The following is a 13,913-nucleotide window of genomic DNA, read 5'->3' as shown; positions in this document are numbered from 1 at the left end:
AATCTGAAACCTGGAAATAGATGTACTCAAAAGAGACTCTTATTTACATAGTTATCTTAATGGAAAACAGATTAAAGGTTTAGTAATAGAAGAATGAGTGAACTATACCATACCCATTAAAAATTGTGGTTATTAAGAGTAATGAGCAAATATTAATAGAAAGTACTTACAGTATAGTTCTATATCAAAGAGATTAGAAATGTATCCTCATAAATATGTTGAAAATATACATAAGAAGAATTACTTAAGAAATATACCCAAAAATTAGTTACTGGTGGGTTCTGAGAGATTTCTTTTTCAGTTTTTATTTTATAAATATTCTATAATGTGGCTTTAGTTTTTTTGAAATTCATAATACTTTTTGAAAAAGAAAAATGAATAGGCATACAAACAAGTTTGACTTCTACAGATACATCATAATTCTCTGATTTTATGCCTTGTATTAATACCTAACTGGTCATAAAGCACTCTTAAGGTGATTTAATAAGTAAAGAGACTTAAAAAAAAAAGAACCACAAACATTACTGTTTAATGCATACAGGATGGTACTAATAATTTACAAAGGCAAAGCAGAGTATATGCAACTCAGGGACTAAAATTGGTAATAATGTTGAAGGGAGTTCTACCAGTTATGTTTTCTAGAAGGCACCCATAGGCCCTTCTTGTGTAAGGAAGACTGATCACCTTCATTAGCCTTGTAAGGAAAGCAGAGATTTCTGGATGAAGGCATTTAATTATAATGTTTATCTAATCATTCCATCCTAAAGAAGATCAGTCCTGGGTATTCATTGGAAGGACTGATGCTGAAGCTGAAACTCCAATACTTTGGCCACCTCATGCGAAGAGTTGACTCATTGGAAAAGACCCTGATGCTGGGAGGGATTGGGGGCAGGAGGAGAAGGGGACGATGGAGGATGAGATGGCTGGATGGCATCACCGACTTGATGGGCATGAGTTTGAGTCAACTCCAGGAGTTGGTGATGGACAGGGAGGCCTGGCGTGCTGCAGTTCATGGGGTCACAAAGAGTCGGACAAAACTGAGCGACTGAACTGAACTGAACTGAACTGAATCATTCCATAGCCATTTATATATATATATAATTATGGTGGTTTAGAGCACATACTTTTCATTGGGTAGTAAAGGATAGTAGGGGTTGTGTTTGGTGAAGAATATGTTTTAAGCCAAACAGTCCAACACCAATGATGGCATTTTATGCTGGTGTTTTAAAAAAATGTAGGAAAAGTGCCGATACTGCCCATTCTTTTGCCTTTGGATTATTGAACTTTCTAATCTACTAGCTGGCGGTAACCACAATGTAATAACCACCACAACAACGATGATATCTAACACCTAATTAGTATTTCCTTATGCCATACCCTGTTCTAGATGCTTTTACCTATATTAACTCATTTTACCCTCATAATAACCCTATGAAGTAGATTGATATCACTATTCCAACTTTAAGAAAACTAAAACAGAGAGAGATTAAGTAATTTGTCTAAGGTCATGAAGTTAAGTACTTGGATTTGAATGATATAGCAACTCTGGCTGAAGAATCCAAAGTCCACTGTCATAGACACCAGGCTATCTTATGTACCTAAAGAATTTTTTTTGCATTAACATTTCCATCTTACGGACAGAGGCACTAAATTTTATTTTAGTACTTAATAATATGTACTTAACAGAAGGTCTTATTCTAAACTCATATTCTGTCTCCTCACATTGGTTTCTCTAGTTCTTTTTTCTTTTCTTTTTTGTAGGTTTGGATAAAAATTTATTTGGACTAACTTCATCAATATAGGTGAAAAAAAGAAAGTGGGATTTTTTTTTTCTCATTTTATCTTATTTATTTAGAATATCTGCTTCTGACATTTTAAAAACATAAAATCTAAGCCAGAGCTCTTTTTGAGCCCTCAAGGCTTGGTACAGAGATCTTTATCAAATTTCCTGTATAAATGTGAAGCCTCTAAGAAGTATCTGCAGAGATTTCAAATATTAGAGGTGTGGACTCAGGAAAGATCAATGATGATTTACTTGGTATCTGTGATGTATAAATCTTTCAGGTTAAAAAAACATACCTTTTCTCCTTGGATTTGATTTCTGGAAGAGGAATATTATTAACCAGAGAAAGTCCTGACAAGGAGACATAGGTGACTAATGTTCACTTATAGAGCTGACTCCCTCCCCAAAATATCTCCCCTATGAGCTTGACATTTTTATCCCAAATTTCTTAATACTTTTGTTACCAAGTCCAAGCTCACTCTGCTCACTGCGCAATAGGCCAGTGAATCCGAGAGACCAGGTGTCGAGGCAAGGAAGAGACTAATTGGGGAGCCGGCAGACCGAGAAGATGGCAGGCTAGCACCTCAAAATAACCATCTTATTGGGATCTGGATGCCAGGTTCTTTTATAGATTAGAGGGAAAGAAGCAATGAGGAACTAAAGTCAAAAGGCAGAATAGAGAGGGAGATGCAGTGGGGAAGTAAAGTGAAAGGGTTTTCAGTCTTGCAAAACATATCCAAACGAATGGTGAGCCTTCAGAAAAGTGAAAGTTAAAGTCACTCAGTGTCCGACTCTTTGCGACCTCATGGACTATACTGTCCATGGAATTCTCCAGGCCAGAATATTGGAGTGGGTAGCCTTTCCCTTCTCCAGGGGATCTTCCCAACCCAGGATTGAACCCAGGTTTTCCTGCATTACAGGTGGATTCTTTACCAGCTGAGCCACAAGGAAAGCCCAGAAAGGGTGTATTAATCTCTTCTATTCACATGTGGGTAAGGACAAACTATCTCTCCATGAACCGAACAAAGGCACTTTAGTTTTCAGTCAAGCAGAGAGACAGGGTCCTCCAGGCAAAGCCATGGAGTATGATTACAATAATAAAAGCAAGTCAAAGAAACGGTTTCCAACATGGAGTCAGAATTGGCTTTCCCCCTGCAACACTTTCAGAAAGTCACTGTTGTAATGTAAATGCACTCCCAGGAATAGAGTAACACATTAAGCCATTGCCCTCACTAACACAGTACCAGCACATTGGAAAACAGGAGACCATGGCCCAAAGAGAATGGTGCACACGGCAAGCAAAGTGAATGGAGAAGTGATACCAGCCTGGTGGCCAGATTAACATGAGGCTGTGAGAAAATAGGAATCTGGAAGTTGGACAAGGGAGGTGATAGTGGTGCAGTTGTCATTATACGAAGGCTGGGTTTCAGGGTGTTTTGGGGGGAATAACTTAAAGGAGCTGCTGCTGTTCAGTTGCTCAGTTGTGTCCAACTCTTCTCGGCTCTGTGGCTACAGCCTGCTAGGCTCCTCTGTTCATGGAATTTTCCAGGCAAGAATACAGGAGTCGGTTGCCATACCCTTCTCCAAGGGATCTTCCTGACCCAGGGATCCAACCTGGGTTTCCTACATTGCAGACAGATTCTTTACAGTCTGAGCTACCAGGGAAGCCTATACATACATATACCTATGTGGATATTTAAAATTACTATTTTGATCTCTGTAGCAGTTTAAATATTTTCTGTGAGCTGAAGAATTGATGCTTTTGAACTGTGGTGTTGGAGAAGACTCTTGAGAGTCCCTTGGACTGCAAGGATCTTCAGCCAGTCCATCCTAAAGGAAATCAGTTCTGAATATTCATTGGAAGGACTGATGCTGAAGCTGAAACTCCAATACTTTGGCCACCTGATGTGAAGACCTGACTCATTGGAAAAGACCCTGATGCTGGGAAAGATTGAGGGCAGGAGGAGAAGGGGACAACAGAAGATGAGATGGTTGGATGGCATCATTGACTCAATGGACATGGGTTTGGGTGGACTGCGGGAGTTGATGGACAGAGAGGCCTGGCGTGCTGCGATTCATGGGGTTGCAAAGAGTTGGACACGACTGAGCGACTGAACTAAACTGAACTGATTCTAATAAGATGTCTTTAGGGAGCACACACCAGTTTCAAAACCAAGCACATGTTCACATGGCTCTAAGTTTGAGATCCCTGACCAAAGGATTGGACACCATCTGTCAGGAGGACCTTGAAGATTTTAGCCGGCAGGTCGAGTGGCTTTTCAAGGTGTTTGCTGCTTCCTTACTCATGAAAACTTTAGCTGGGATTCCCAGTTGGGAAGTGAAGGGAGGTAGAATTTTGTCCTTCCCCTCACTGCGTTCAGTATACTTTATTTTCAAAACCATCTCCAGAGATTTAGAAGCATCAGGAATATAAAAAATATCTCTTCCTCAGAAGGTTGGAAGCCCCAGAACTGACCTTGAAAAGATTTATTTTTATCTTTTTTTTAAAAAATGAGAATTTAGGTAGAAAAATATAGTCGATACCTGTTCTTAAAATTTTTTTTTGCAATATTTGTTACATTAAAAGAGTGTAAGAATAAGGTGGTTGATACTTATTTGTTTTCTAATTATAATTTGGAACATAGTTATAAATACTGTGGTTTAGGAATTGAATATGTACTCTGTTATCCCCTAGTCTACTCTGGAATAATAAAATATATATAACTGGGGACAATATCCATAGTTCTAGAATATTCCTAGACATTTGGTTCTGTTACAGAATAAAATTAAATTGGAAATAAGACAATGTTAAGTAAAATAGCTTCCTTTGCCCACCTCACCTTACATGGACTCCATTTTGGGGGGTATATACCATAATGATTTAATGATATATATTATATTGTGAAATGATCATCACAGTACATTTAATAATAACATCTATCATTACACATAGTGAATATTTTTTTTGGTGAGAGAAATATTAAGATCTGTCCCCTTAGGAACTTTCATGTATTCAATACAGCATTGTTAACAATATCACCATGCTGTATGTTACATTCCCAGAATTCATCTTCTAACTAGTTTGTACCTTTTGACCACCTTCACCATTTCATCTTTATTCTTGATGAATATTTGACTAATTATAAAGTTCTGGGTTGCCAAGTGTTTTTTTTTTAACCCATTAATGACCTTATTCCATTGATTTCAAGTTTAGGTCAGTTCTATTTTTAATTTTTTGAGGAATCTCTATATTGTTTTCCATAGTGGCTGTACCAATTTACATTCTTGTCAACAGAGCAGGAGGAGTCCCTTTCTCTACATTCTGTGATGCTTGTTATTTGTTGTGATTTTGAGAAGAGTCATTCTGACAGATGTGAGGTAATACCTCACTGTGGTTTTTATTTGCTTTCCTCTGATGATTGGTGATATTGAGTATCTTTTCATGTGCCTATTGGTCATCACTATATCTTCTTTGGAAAAATATCTCTTCATATTCTTTGCCCATTTTTTAGTTGGGTTGTTTGTTTATTTGATGTTGAGTTGTATGAGTTCTTTGTATATTTTGGATATTAACCCCTTACTGGATATATTATTTGTAAATGCCTTTTTCCATTCAGTAAGTGGACTCTTCATTTTGTTGATAGTTCCTTTGCTGTGCACAGTTGTTGTTTTTTTTTAGTTTGATATAGTCCCATTTGTTTATTTGATAAGACAGTTATCTAAGAGGATGCTACCTATGTTTTCTTCTAGAATGTTTTTCTTGAAAGTTTTACATGTCTTTAACCCATTTTGAGTTTATTTTTTTATATAGTGTTAGAGAATAGTCCAGTTTGATTCTTTTGTATGTAGCTGTTTAGTTTTCTCAACACCAATACTGAAGAGGCTACCTGTCCTATTGTATATTCTTGCCTTTTTCATCATAGATTAATGCCCATATGAATTCATTTTTGGGCTCTCTACTTTATTCCATTGATCTATGTTTCTGCTTTTGATACCATTTTGATTACTGTACCATTGTAGTATAGTTTGAAATCGGGAGGTGCAAACCTCCAGTTTTGTTCTTTCTTAAAACTGTTTTAGCTGTTCAGGGTCTTTTTGTTTCCATACAAATTTTAGAATTATTTTTTCTAGTTCTGTGAAAAATGGCATTGGTATTTTGATAGAGATTGTGTTAAATCTGTAGATTACCTTAGGTCATTTAATCATTTTAACAATATTGATTCATCCAATCCCTGAACATGGTATATATTTTCATTTTTTTTGTATTGAGTTTGGTTTCTTTATTCAGGGTCTTAATAGTTTTTTCCTGAGTGCAGGTCTTTTACCTCCTTAGTTAGATTTATTCCCAGATATTTTCTTTTTTTGATGCAATTGTAAATGGGATTATTTTTTTTTTAATTTCTCTTTCTGTGGTTCTCATTGTTAGTATACAGAAATGTAACAGATTTCTGTATATTAATTTTATATCCTGCAATTTGATCAATTCATTGATTAGTTCTAGTTGTGTGTGTGTGTGTGTGTGTGTGTGTGTGTGTATGTGGTGTCTGTAGAGTTTTCTATGTATACGATCATGTCATCTGCAAACAATGACAGTTTAATTACTACCTTTCCAGTTTGGATTTCTTTTATTTCGTTTTCTATCTGGTTGCTGTGGCTAAGACTTTGAAAGTACCTTGAATGTAACTGGCAAGAGTGGGCATTCTTGTCTTATTCCTGATCTTAGAAGAAATGCTTTCAATTTTTTTGTCATTAAGTATGACATTAGCTGTGGGCTTGTCACATGGTCTTTATTTTGTTGGGATGTGTTGCCTGTGGGTTCCATTTTTAAAAGAGGACAGACCAGAAATCCCATGCCCTACTAGAGCCTTTCCATGGTACCAGGCTGCTAGTGAGCTTTAGTTTCTTATTTTTAAATGGGGACAAAAGTACCTGTCCTAGCAGTCATAAGAATGATTTATGAATTTAATTCAATTATACCAAAGTACCTCATAACTCATGATATAAACTTATAAAATGATAGCTACTTTGTGTTAAGCATCTGCTAAATTCTTAGGAATAGTATTGGAAGTTTTACTTATGTTATGGTACTTCTTTTAAGGCTCAACATGATCCTGCACAATTGTTAAAATACATTTGATGTATAATAGTTAATAAAAGCTCAAAGAGGTTGTGTGATTTTCAGCGGCCAAATAGACCTAAAGGGGCAGAGTCAAGATTTAGCTCAATATTACTTCCAAATATAGATTTTACTTTTCTTTGTACTCAGAACTAAGGCAACAGGATTATTTAATATTTTATGCAAGGTGGCATTAAGAAAGCGGCAAAAGTCACTGAATAATCTGCTCCTTCAGCAAAGCTAGCAAAGAAAACACCCAGATAAAGTTGTGCTTATATTTTAGAGCAGGTCACCTGAAAACCCCTGGGCTTCACACGTTTTTAAAATAGTTTTTGTGTATCTGACTACAAAGTAAAAAGGGAAAAGAATAGATGTTTTAGATGCAAAAGGAATATGGCATGGCATCCCTGCCAGATTCAAGCTTATATTTTTCATTAGTTTTATTTTGCTCATTTTATCAAATCACAAGTGATGAAACAGGAGAAACATAAGGACTTCATTGCTTTTGGCTAACAGATGGGAAACAACAGAAAATTCTTTCCATAAATGCAGAAAAATAATTTTCTTCATAATAGCTAATATGCCTTCTTTAGGCATTAAGATATGTTTCTGTTTATAATCTTAAGACAGCTATATTTTTACTCTTTATAAAAATCAAGCCTCCCAATAAAAACAGGGTATTTCAGTGCTCTAATCTTTATTTTTTAAGATTAATTTTTATTGGTGTATGGTTGATTTACAATGTTATGTTAATTTCTGCTATACAGCAAAGTGAATCAGTTATACAAATGAATACATCCATTCTTTTCTAGATTCTTTTCCAATGTAGATCATTACAGAGTATTGAGAAGAGTTCCCAGGGCTATACCGTAGTCCTTACTCATTATCTGTTTTATGTATAAGAGTGTGTATGTCAATGCTCATCTCCTAATTCATCCATCTTCTCTTCCCCTTTGGTGACCATAAGTTTGCTTTCTACATCTGTGACTCTATTTCTGTTTTGTAAATGAGTTCATTAACATTTTTTTAAGATTCCAAATATAAGTGATATGATGATATTTGTCTTTCTCTGTCTGACTTACTTTACTCAGTATACAATCTCTAGGTCTATCCATGTTGCTGCAGATGGCATCATTTCATTCTTTTTAATGATTGAGTAATATTCCATTGTATGTATGTATCACATCTTGATCCATTCCTCTGTTTATGGAATGCTTCCATGTCCTGGCTATATTTTCTCCAGATACATGCCCACGAGTGGAATCTGGATCACATTCAGTACCCTAATCTTTAAATTTGGTTAGAAATAGTTAGATTGCTTCACTGATTCAATGGACATGAATTTCAGCAAACTCCAGGAGATAGTGGAGAACAGAGGGGCATGGTATGCTACAGTCCATGGAGTTGCGAAGAGTAGGACACGACTTAGTGACTGAACAACAACAATCTTTAAATTCCATCATTGAAAATTTAGGTGTGCAGCCCAGTTTCTAACCTCTTAGAACATTTTGCACAGTAGGCTTTAATCATTGGAGTGAATAATTGCTCAGGAAAGCAGTACAGCTTCATGCAATATGACTTGGTAGTCAACATTCTCATTTTCCAATAAAAGGGAACTTTCATGAACAGAAACATTGGACTCCTTGAAATTTCACCTGTGAAGAGAATTTTTCTGAGCAGCTTCTTGAGAAAGTATATCTTAATAGGTTTATCATGAATATGGGGTCTTCATTCCTTATAATATCACTGGCAGACAATCACGTTAGCCACTGTGTTTGCGTAGTTATGGAGAGTATCATGATCTGTTTTACCATTAACCTGTCTGCCAAAAGACAGGAGCTTTGTTCTCAATCAACAAACTTTGGTATCATATCTTCAGTAAACTTCTACCCTCAAAATCCAGGTTCAACTGACATGACCAAGGCCATGTCTATCTGATTAACCCATGGTACCAAATACTCAACTGTAGTTCCTAGTTTGATGGCAAGTCCAACCTTTATCTCATTCCCCCAAATGTCTTTAATGAAAGCCCCTGGGTTCTTGTATATATGGATTGACTCCTATTATAGCCATTGGCTTTACCTACTCTTCCAGCCTAGAAACCATCCTGTGAATGTCAAAGAAAGGATCCTGTCCTCGTTGCTTTTGGAGACTGTACCATAGCGTGGCCAAAAGTAATGTGAACAAAATACCCATCTGTTGTATCCAGGTGCAGATAATCAACCTCAGAGGCCAGCATTTAGAGATTTTCAGCCCCTCAATTGGCCAGGTTGCTGCTGAAGATGGATGGGTCAATCTCATAGCTAGGCATCATGATCCTGGTTCCCAGGAGCCAAGTTACATGAGTCTTCCAGTAAGATGAAGGCTTTATCCTGATTTCTTCTTCTTTTAAAATGTACTAATTAATGCTTTAATCTTTGAACAATGACTAGTAAATACTTTAATTTTTGAACAAGGACTAAATTTTTATTTGAAATAATGATTAATTTTCCCCAGTGTATTTAAAGAGTTTATTTTACAAACAGTTAGGTCCTAAATATATTTGCCTATTATTCAAATGAGTCAGAACTAGTAGTTTGCTTGGTTTTTGTTGCTTCAGTGGGGTAAGTTAACAGATGACTTGACTAATTTAGTGATTTTGTAAAATATGCACATAAATAACCTGAAATGTCCATGGATGAGCTGTTTGTTAGTATCTTGTTAGTATCTTGCTGTTGTTCAGTTGTTAAGTCATGTCCAACGCTTTGCCACCCCATGAACTGCAACATGCCAAGCTTCCCTGTCCTCTGATTTAGTGATACAAATGGGATCAAATGGCTAGCTAATAAATGTTTTTGTTCCCAACTTTCTTTCAAATAAAATTCTGTTATATATGTATATATATATATATATGCATGTATATTTATGTTAGATGTATGTTTAATGAATACATTTACTATAATGCTAGTTCTTTCTTACTGTATTCTCTTGTAAGACATTTGGCATATTTTCTTTATTTTGCATTTTAGTTTTCTTTTGTCATCAATAAATTTATCAAGTTTTCTGAATATAAAAGTATTTTCCTGGATTTTTCCCATTAAGTTCCTATGGTATTAGGCTGTTTTTTTTTTTTTTTTTTTTTAGGCAAAGTAACAAAGATTCGTTTGGAGGAATTTCCAATCATAGAAGTACACTACCCCTTACTAGTGAACTGCCTTAAAGACAAATGTTGGCAAGTTCATAAATGTATGAGCAGGACAGCTGCAAGACATTTGTATACCTCAAGTCTTGCTTTTTCACCTAATCTAATCCTAGCACAACTATAAAATTGAAGCAAGAGATTTAAGACACGACATTTGTAGACACCATGGATAATTTTTGGAAGCTACCATAAGTGTAATCTCTAAGCCTCCATTTAGAGGAGGATTCACAATCAGTGTGGATAAATTTTTTTCTTTTACTATTTTTTCTTTTTTTCAGAGCTTCCCTGATGGCTCAGCAGGTAAAGAATCTGCCTGCAATGCAAGAGATATAAGAGACACGGGTTTCATCCCTGGGTTGGGAAGATTCCCTGGAGAAGGAAATGGCAACCCACTCCAGTATTCTTGCCTGAAAAAATCCCATGGACAGAGGAGCCTGGTGGGCTACATTCCAATGGGACAAAGAGTCAAACACAACTAAATACACATTTTTTTTTTTTTAAACATGTAGTCATATTACTTCACACTATGGATGTGCTACTTGGAGCTCTATTGTTAATTTTTTTGTTCCCAGGCCAGTGTCTGGGTATCTTAATTAAGAGTGGAAAGGTTTTTCATATTAGAATTTGTCCTTGGATCTCAACCTGGGACCCAGAAATCATGTCTTGGGTAACATGGGTTAGGCATCTGTAGTAGCTCACCTGATCTGACTCCTGTACTTCCCTTGGTGAATGCCAGATGAAGGACCTTTCCTACCACAATTCCCTGCTATGTCTACTGACTCTTCTTGCAAGACCTCTCAGTGACCTGAGTACTTTCCTTTAGTGTCATTCCTTGAGAGCCTGAGCTGCAATTAATCTATGTATGCCTAGATCTGATCGCTTCAGCTAATGATTTAAGTACTGTAAGCAAGGGCTGCATAACCAACATACATTACAAAAACCACAGCAACAATGGGATAAAAAAATCTTTCAGAAAATCCTTTAAAGGCTTCCTATGGTTCTCATTTTAGCATTCAGAGTACTTGCTAGGACCTTCAATGCTCAATTCATACAGTCTGGGCCTTGTTTATGTCACAGTCCCACCCCTCATCTCTTCCTGACTACCCTTCTGTTTCAGCTATGATAACCTTCCTGTGCACGTCTGCTCCTGACTCAGGCTTTTTGCTCTCTCTAGTCCACCACCACCAATCCCCCACCCCCACCACCGTGTCCACACCATTTCTTACTAAATTTTGTTGTTTTAGATCTCAACTTAAACCTTGTTTTCTTAAGGTTTTCTTTGAGTATCCAGACTCAAATTATGGCTCTCCTTTTATTTACCTTTTTAGCAACCTAGACCTCTTCATAGTATATTTCGCAAATGTATTTGTATAATTATAATTGACTGTGTTGTATTCCTCTTCTGCATTAAAAACAAAACAAAACAAAACACTAGGATCATGTTTCTTGTTTAATACTACACTTAGCATAGTGTCTTAGCATGGGCTTCCCAGTGGCTCAGCTGGTAAAGAATCCACCCGCAATGTGGGAGACCTGGGTTCAATCCCTGAATTGGGGAGATCCTCAGGAGAAGGGACCGGCTACCCAATCCAGTATTCTGGCCTGGAGAATTCCATGGACTATATAGCCCATGGGGCCGCAAAGAGTCGGACACGACTGAGCAACTTTCACTTAGCATGGTGTCTTGCGTGATACTCATTACCTTTTTATTGAATTAATTAAGCATTGTGAATAATGTCTCCTGACTATACTTTCTATGAGCCCTTTTTTCTGTTATCACACATATAGAACAAAACATATTGTAACCTCAGTTCCCCTGAAAGTATAGCCTAAGTCAGAGGCTTCCTTGAAAGTTAATTGATCTTAAGGAGCAGGGGTGAAGAACAGTAAGAGTGTGATTGCTATGGACTGAATTATGTCCCTTCAGAATTCATATTTTGAAGCCCTAACTCCCAGTGACTGTGTTTGGAGACAGTGTCTCAGAAAGTAATCAAGATTAAATAAGGTGATAAGAGTAGGGCCCAAATCTGATCAGTTGTGTGCTGGTAAGGAGGGGGGAAGTGCTCTTATCTCTCTCTGCCATGTAAGGACACAGGGAGAAAATGGTCTTCTGCAAGCCAGAAGAGTGTCTTCAGAAGAACTCAACCGTGCTGGCACCTTGGTCTTGGACTTGCAGCCTCTAGGTCTGTGAGAAAATATATTTATATTGTTTAAACCACTCAGTCTATGGCATTTTGTTATGGCAGCCTGAGTAGGCTAATATAATGACATAGGGAAAGAGATAAAGCCAATAAGAAATTGTGTTTCTGCATTGGTTAAAAGTATAGGTGAGTGATGCTTGATTTGAAGACTTATGAAATTCAGCTCACAATTGTTTTCCCTGGGGATGAAAAGGGGAAGCATATATCTATCAGCCTTTGTAGCCCATTGGTTAAGGATGGCAGAAGTATAAGAGCAGGAAGTAAGATATGTGATGCAACCTGAAGAAAGGCATCAAAAAGCATTGCACTTGAAAGTGAGCTGTTGGAATCCATAAAGAATTGATCACTGCAGCAGAGCCTGGAAGAAAAGATGTGTCTGATAAGATGTGAAGTGGTATACAAACTATCTGATACATAGACCACCACAAAAGTATCCTGTATTCAATATCCACAAGTAATTTATGTTTTTAGTATTTCTACAATGCTTATTCTACATGGAAAAATAAGTGAGGCAGTTTTTATAAACTAAAATTGATAAAAAGTTTGATTGCAAGTAAATGCTAACTCTGACATTATTGTATTGATTCTTACAAATAAAATCTCGGAACATAATTTTTCAAAGTGTCAAAAGAAATGTTAATGACAATTTAAGCATTGTTTATCTCAGAATCTAAACAGAGGGATATGTTACTGACCAGAAAGCAAATTTAACATGTTTCTTTATCACAGAAGCAGTAAGCTTTGAATTACAGTGAAAACGGCATTAAGAAATAACCTGTTTAAAAGCTACGAGGGACAGACACTGCTAAAGATAATAACTTTTTAACATTTGTTGATTTTCAAAATAATTATAAGTTGAAAACAATCCAAATAGCTTGAGAATATAATTCTGATCAATCTGAGTATGACGTAAGAGAAATACTGGAATGGTTTCCCCATGATTGCAAAACTTTTGAATATTAAAGAGAGAAAAAAAGATAAAACTAAATATAAGAGGGACCTCAAGATAATTTGTACACATTGAAATAAGAAAGTAAATTTGGAGCTTTCACAAGGGAACCAATTATTTTTTTAGATACATTTTATTGTTATCAAAATAATCCATATACACCCTGAAAAATGCAAATAGTAAAGAAAGATTATAATCAAAGCACCAGCTCACTGAAAGACAACACTTTTAACCTAGAATTGTGTTTATTTTTGGTGGTACCTAAATCGAAAAAGCAAGACAGTTCCAGAAAAACATCTATTTCTGCTTTTTTGACTATGCCAAAGCCTTTGACTGTGTGGATCACAATAAACTGTGGAAAATTCTGAAAGAGATGGGAATACCAGACCACCTGACCTGCCTCTTGAGAAACCTATATGCAGATCAGGAAGCAACAGTTAGAACTGGACATGGAACAACAGACTGGTTCCAAATAGGAAAAGGAGTACGTCAAGCCTGTATGTTGTCACCCTGCTTATCTAACTTATATGCAGAGTACCTCATGAGAAACACTGGACTGGATGAAGCACAAGCTGGAATCAAGATTGCCAGGAGAAAATATCAATAACCTCAGATACACAGATGACACCACCCTTATGGCAGAAAGTGTAGAGGAACTGAAAAGCCTCTTGATGAAAGTGAAA

At 36.5% G+C, this 13,913-nt stretch overlaps 1 protein-coding gene and 1 pseudogene across 6 annotated transcripts in view; one reads left to right on the top strand and one right to left on the bottom strand.

The window, feature by feature from the left end:
* The window catches only part of SLC4A10 (solute carrier family 4 member 10), a 337,954-nt gene that overhangs the window by 247,703 nt on the left and 76,338 nt on the right, over window positions 1-13,913 (top strand). The gene's annotated exons all lie outside the window — the stretch shown is intronic.
* LOC122688246 lies at window positions 8,551-9,210 on the bottom strand (annotated as a pseudogene).

Source organism: Cervus elaphus, chromosome 33, assembly GCF_910594005.1.
Source record: "Cervus elaphus chromosome 33, mCerEla1.1, whole genome shotgun sequence".
Classification (NCBI taxonomy): Eukaryota; Metazoa; Chordata; class Mammalia; order Artiodactyla; family Cervidae; genus Cervus; species Cervus elaphus.
Note: the sequence above shows the minus strand (reverse complement) of the source record. Positions and strands in the feature narration are given on the sequence as shown.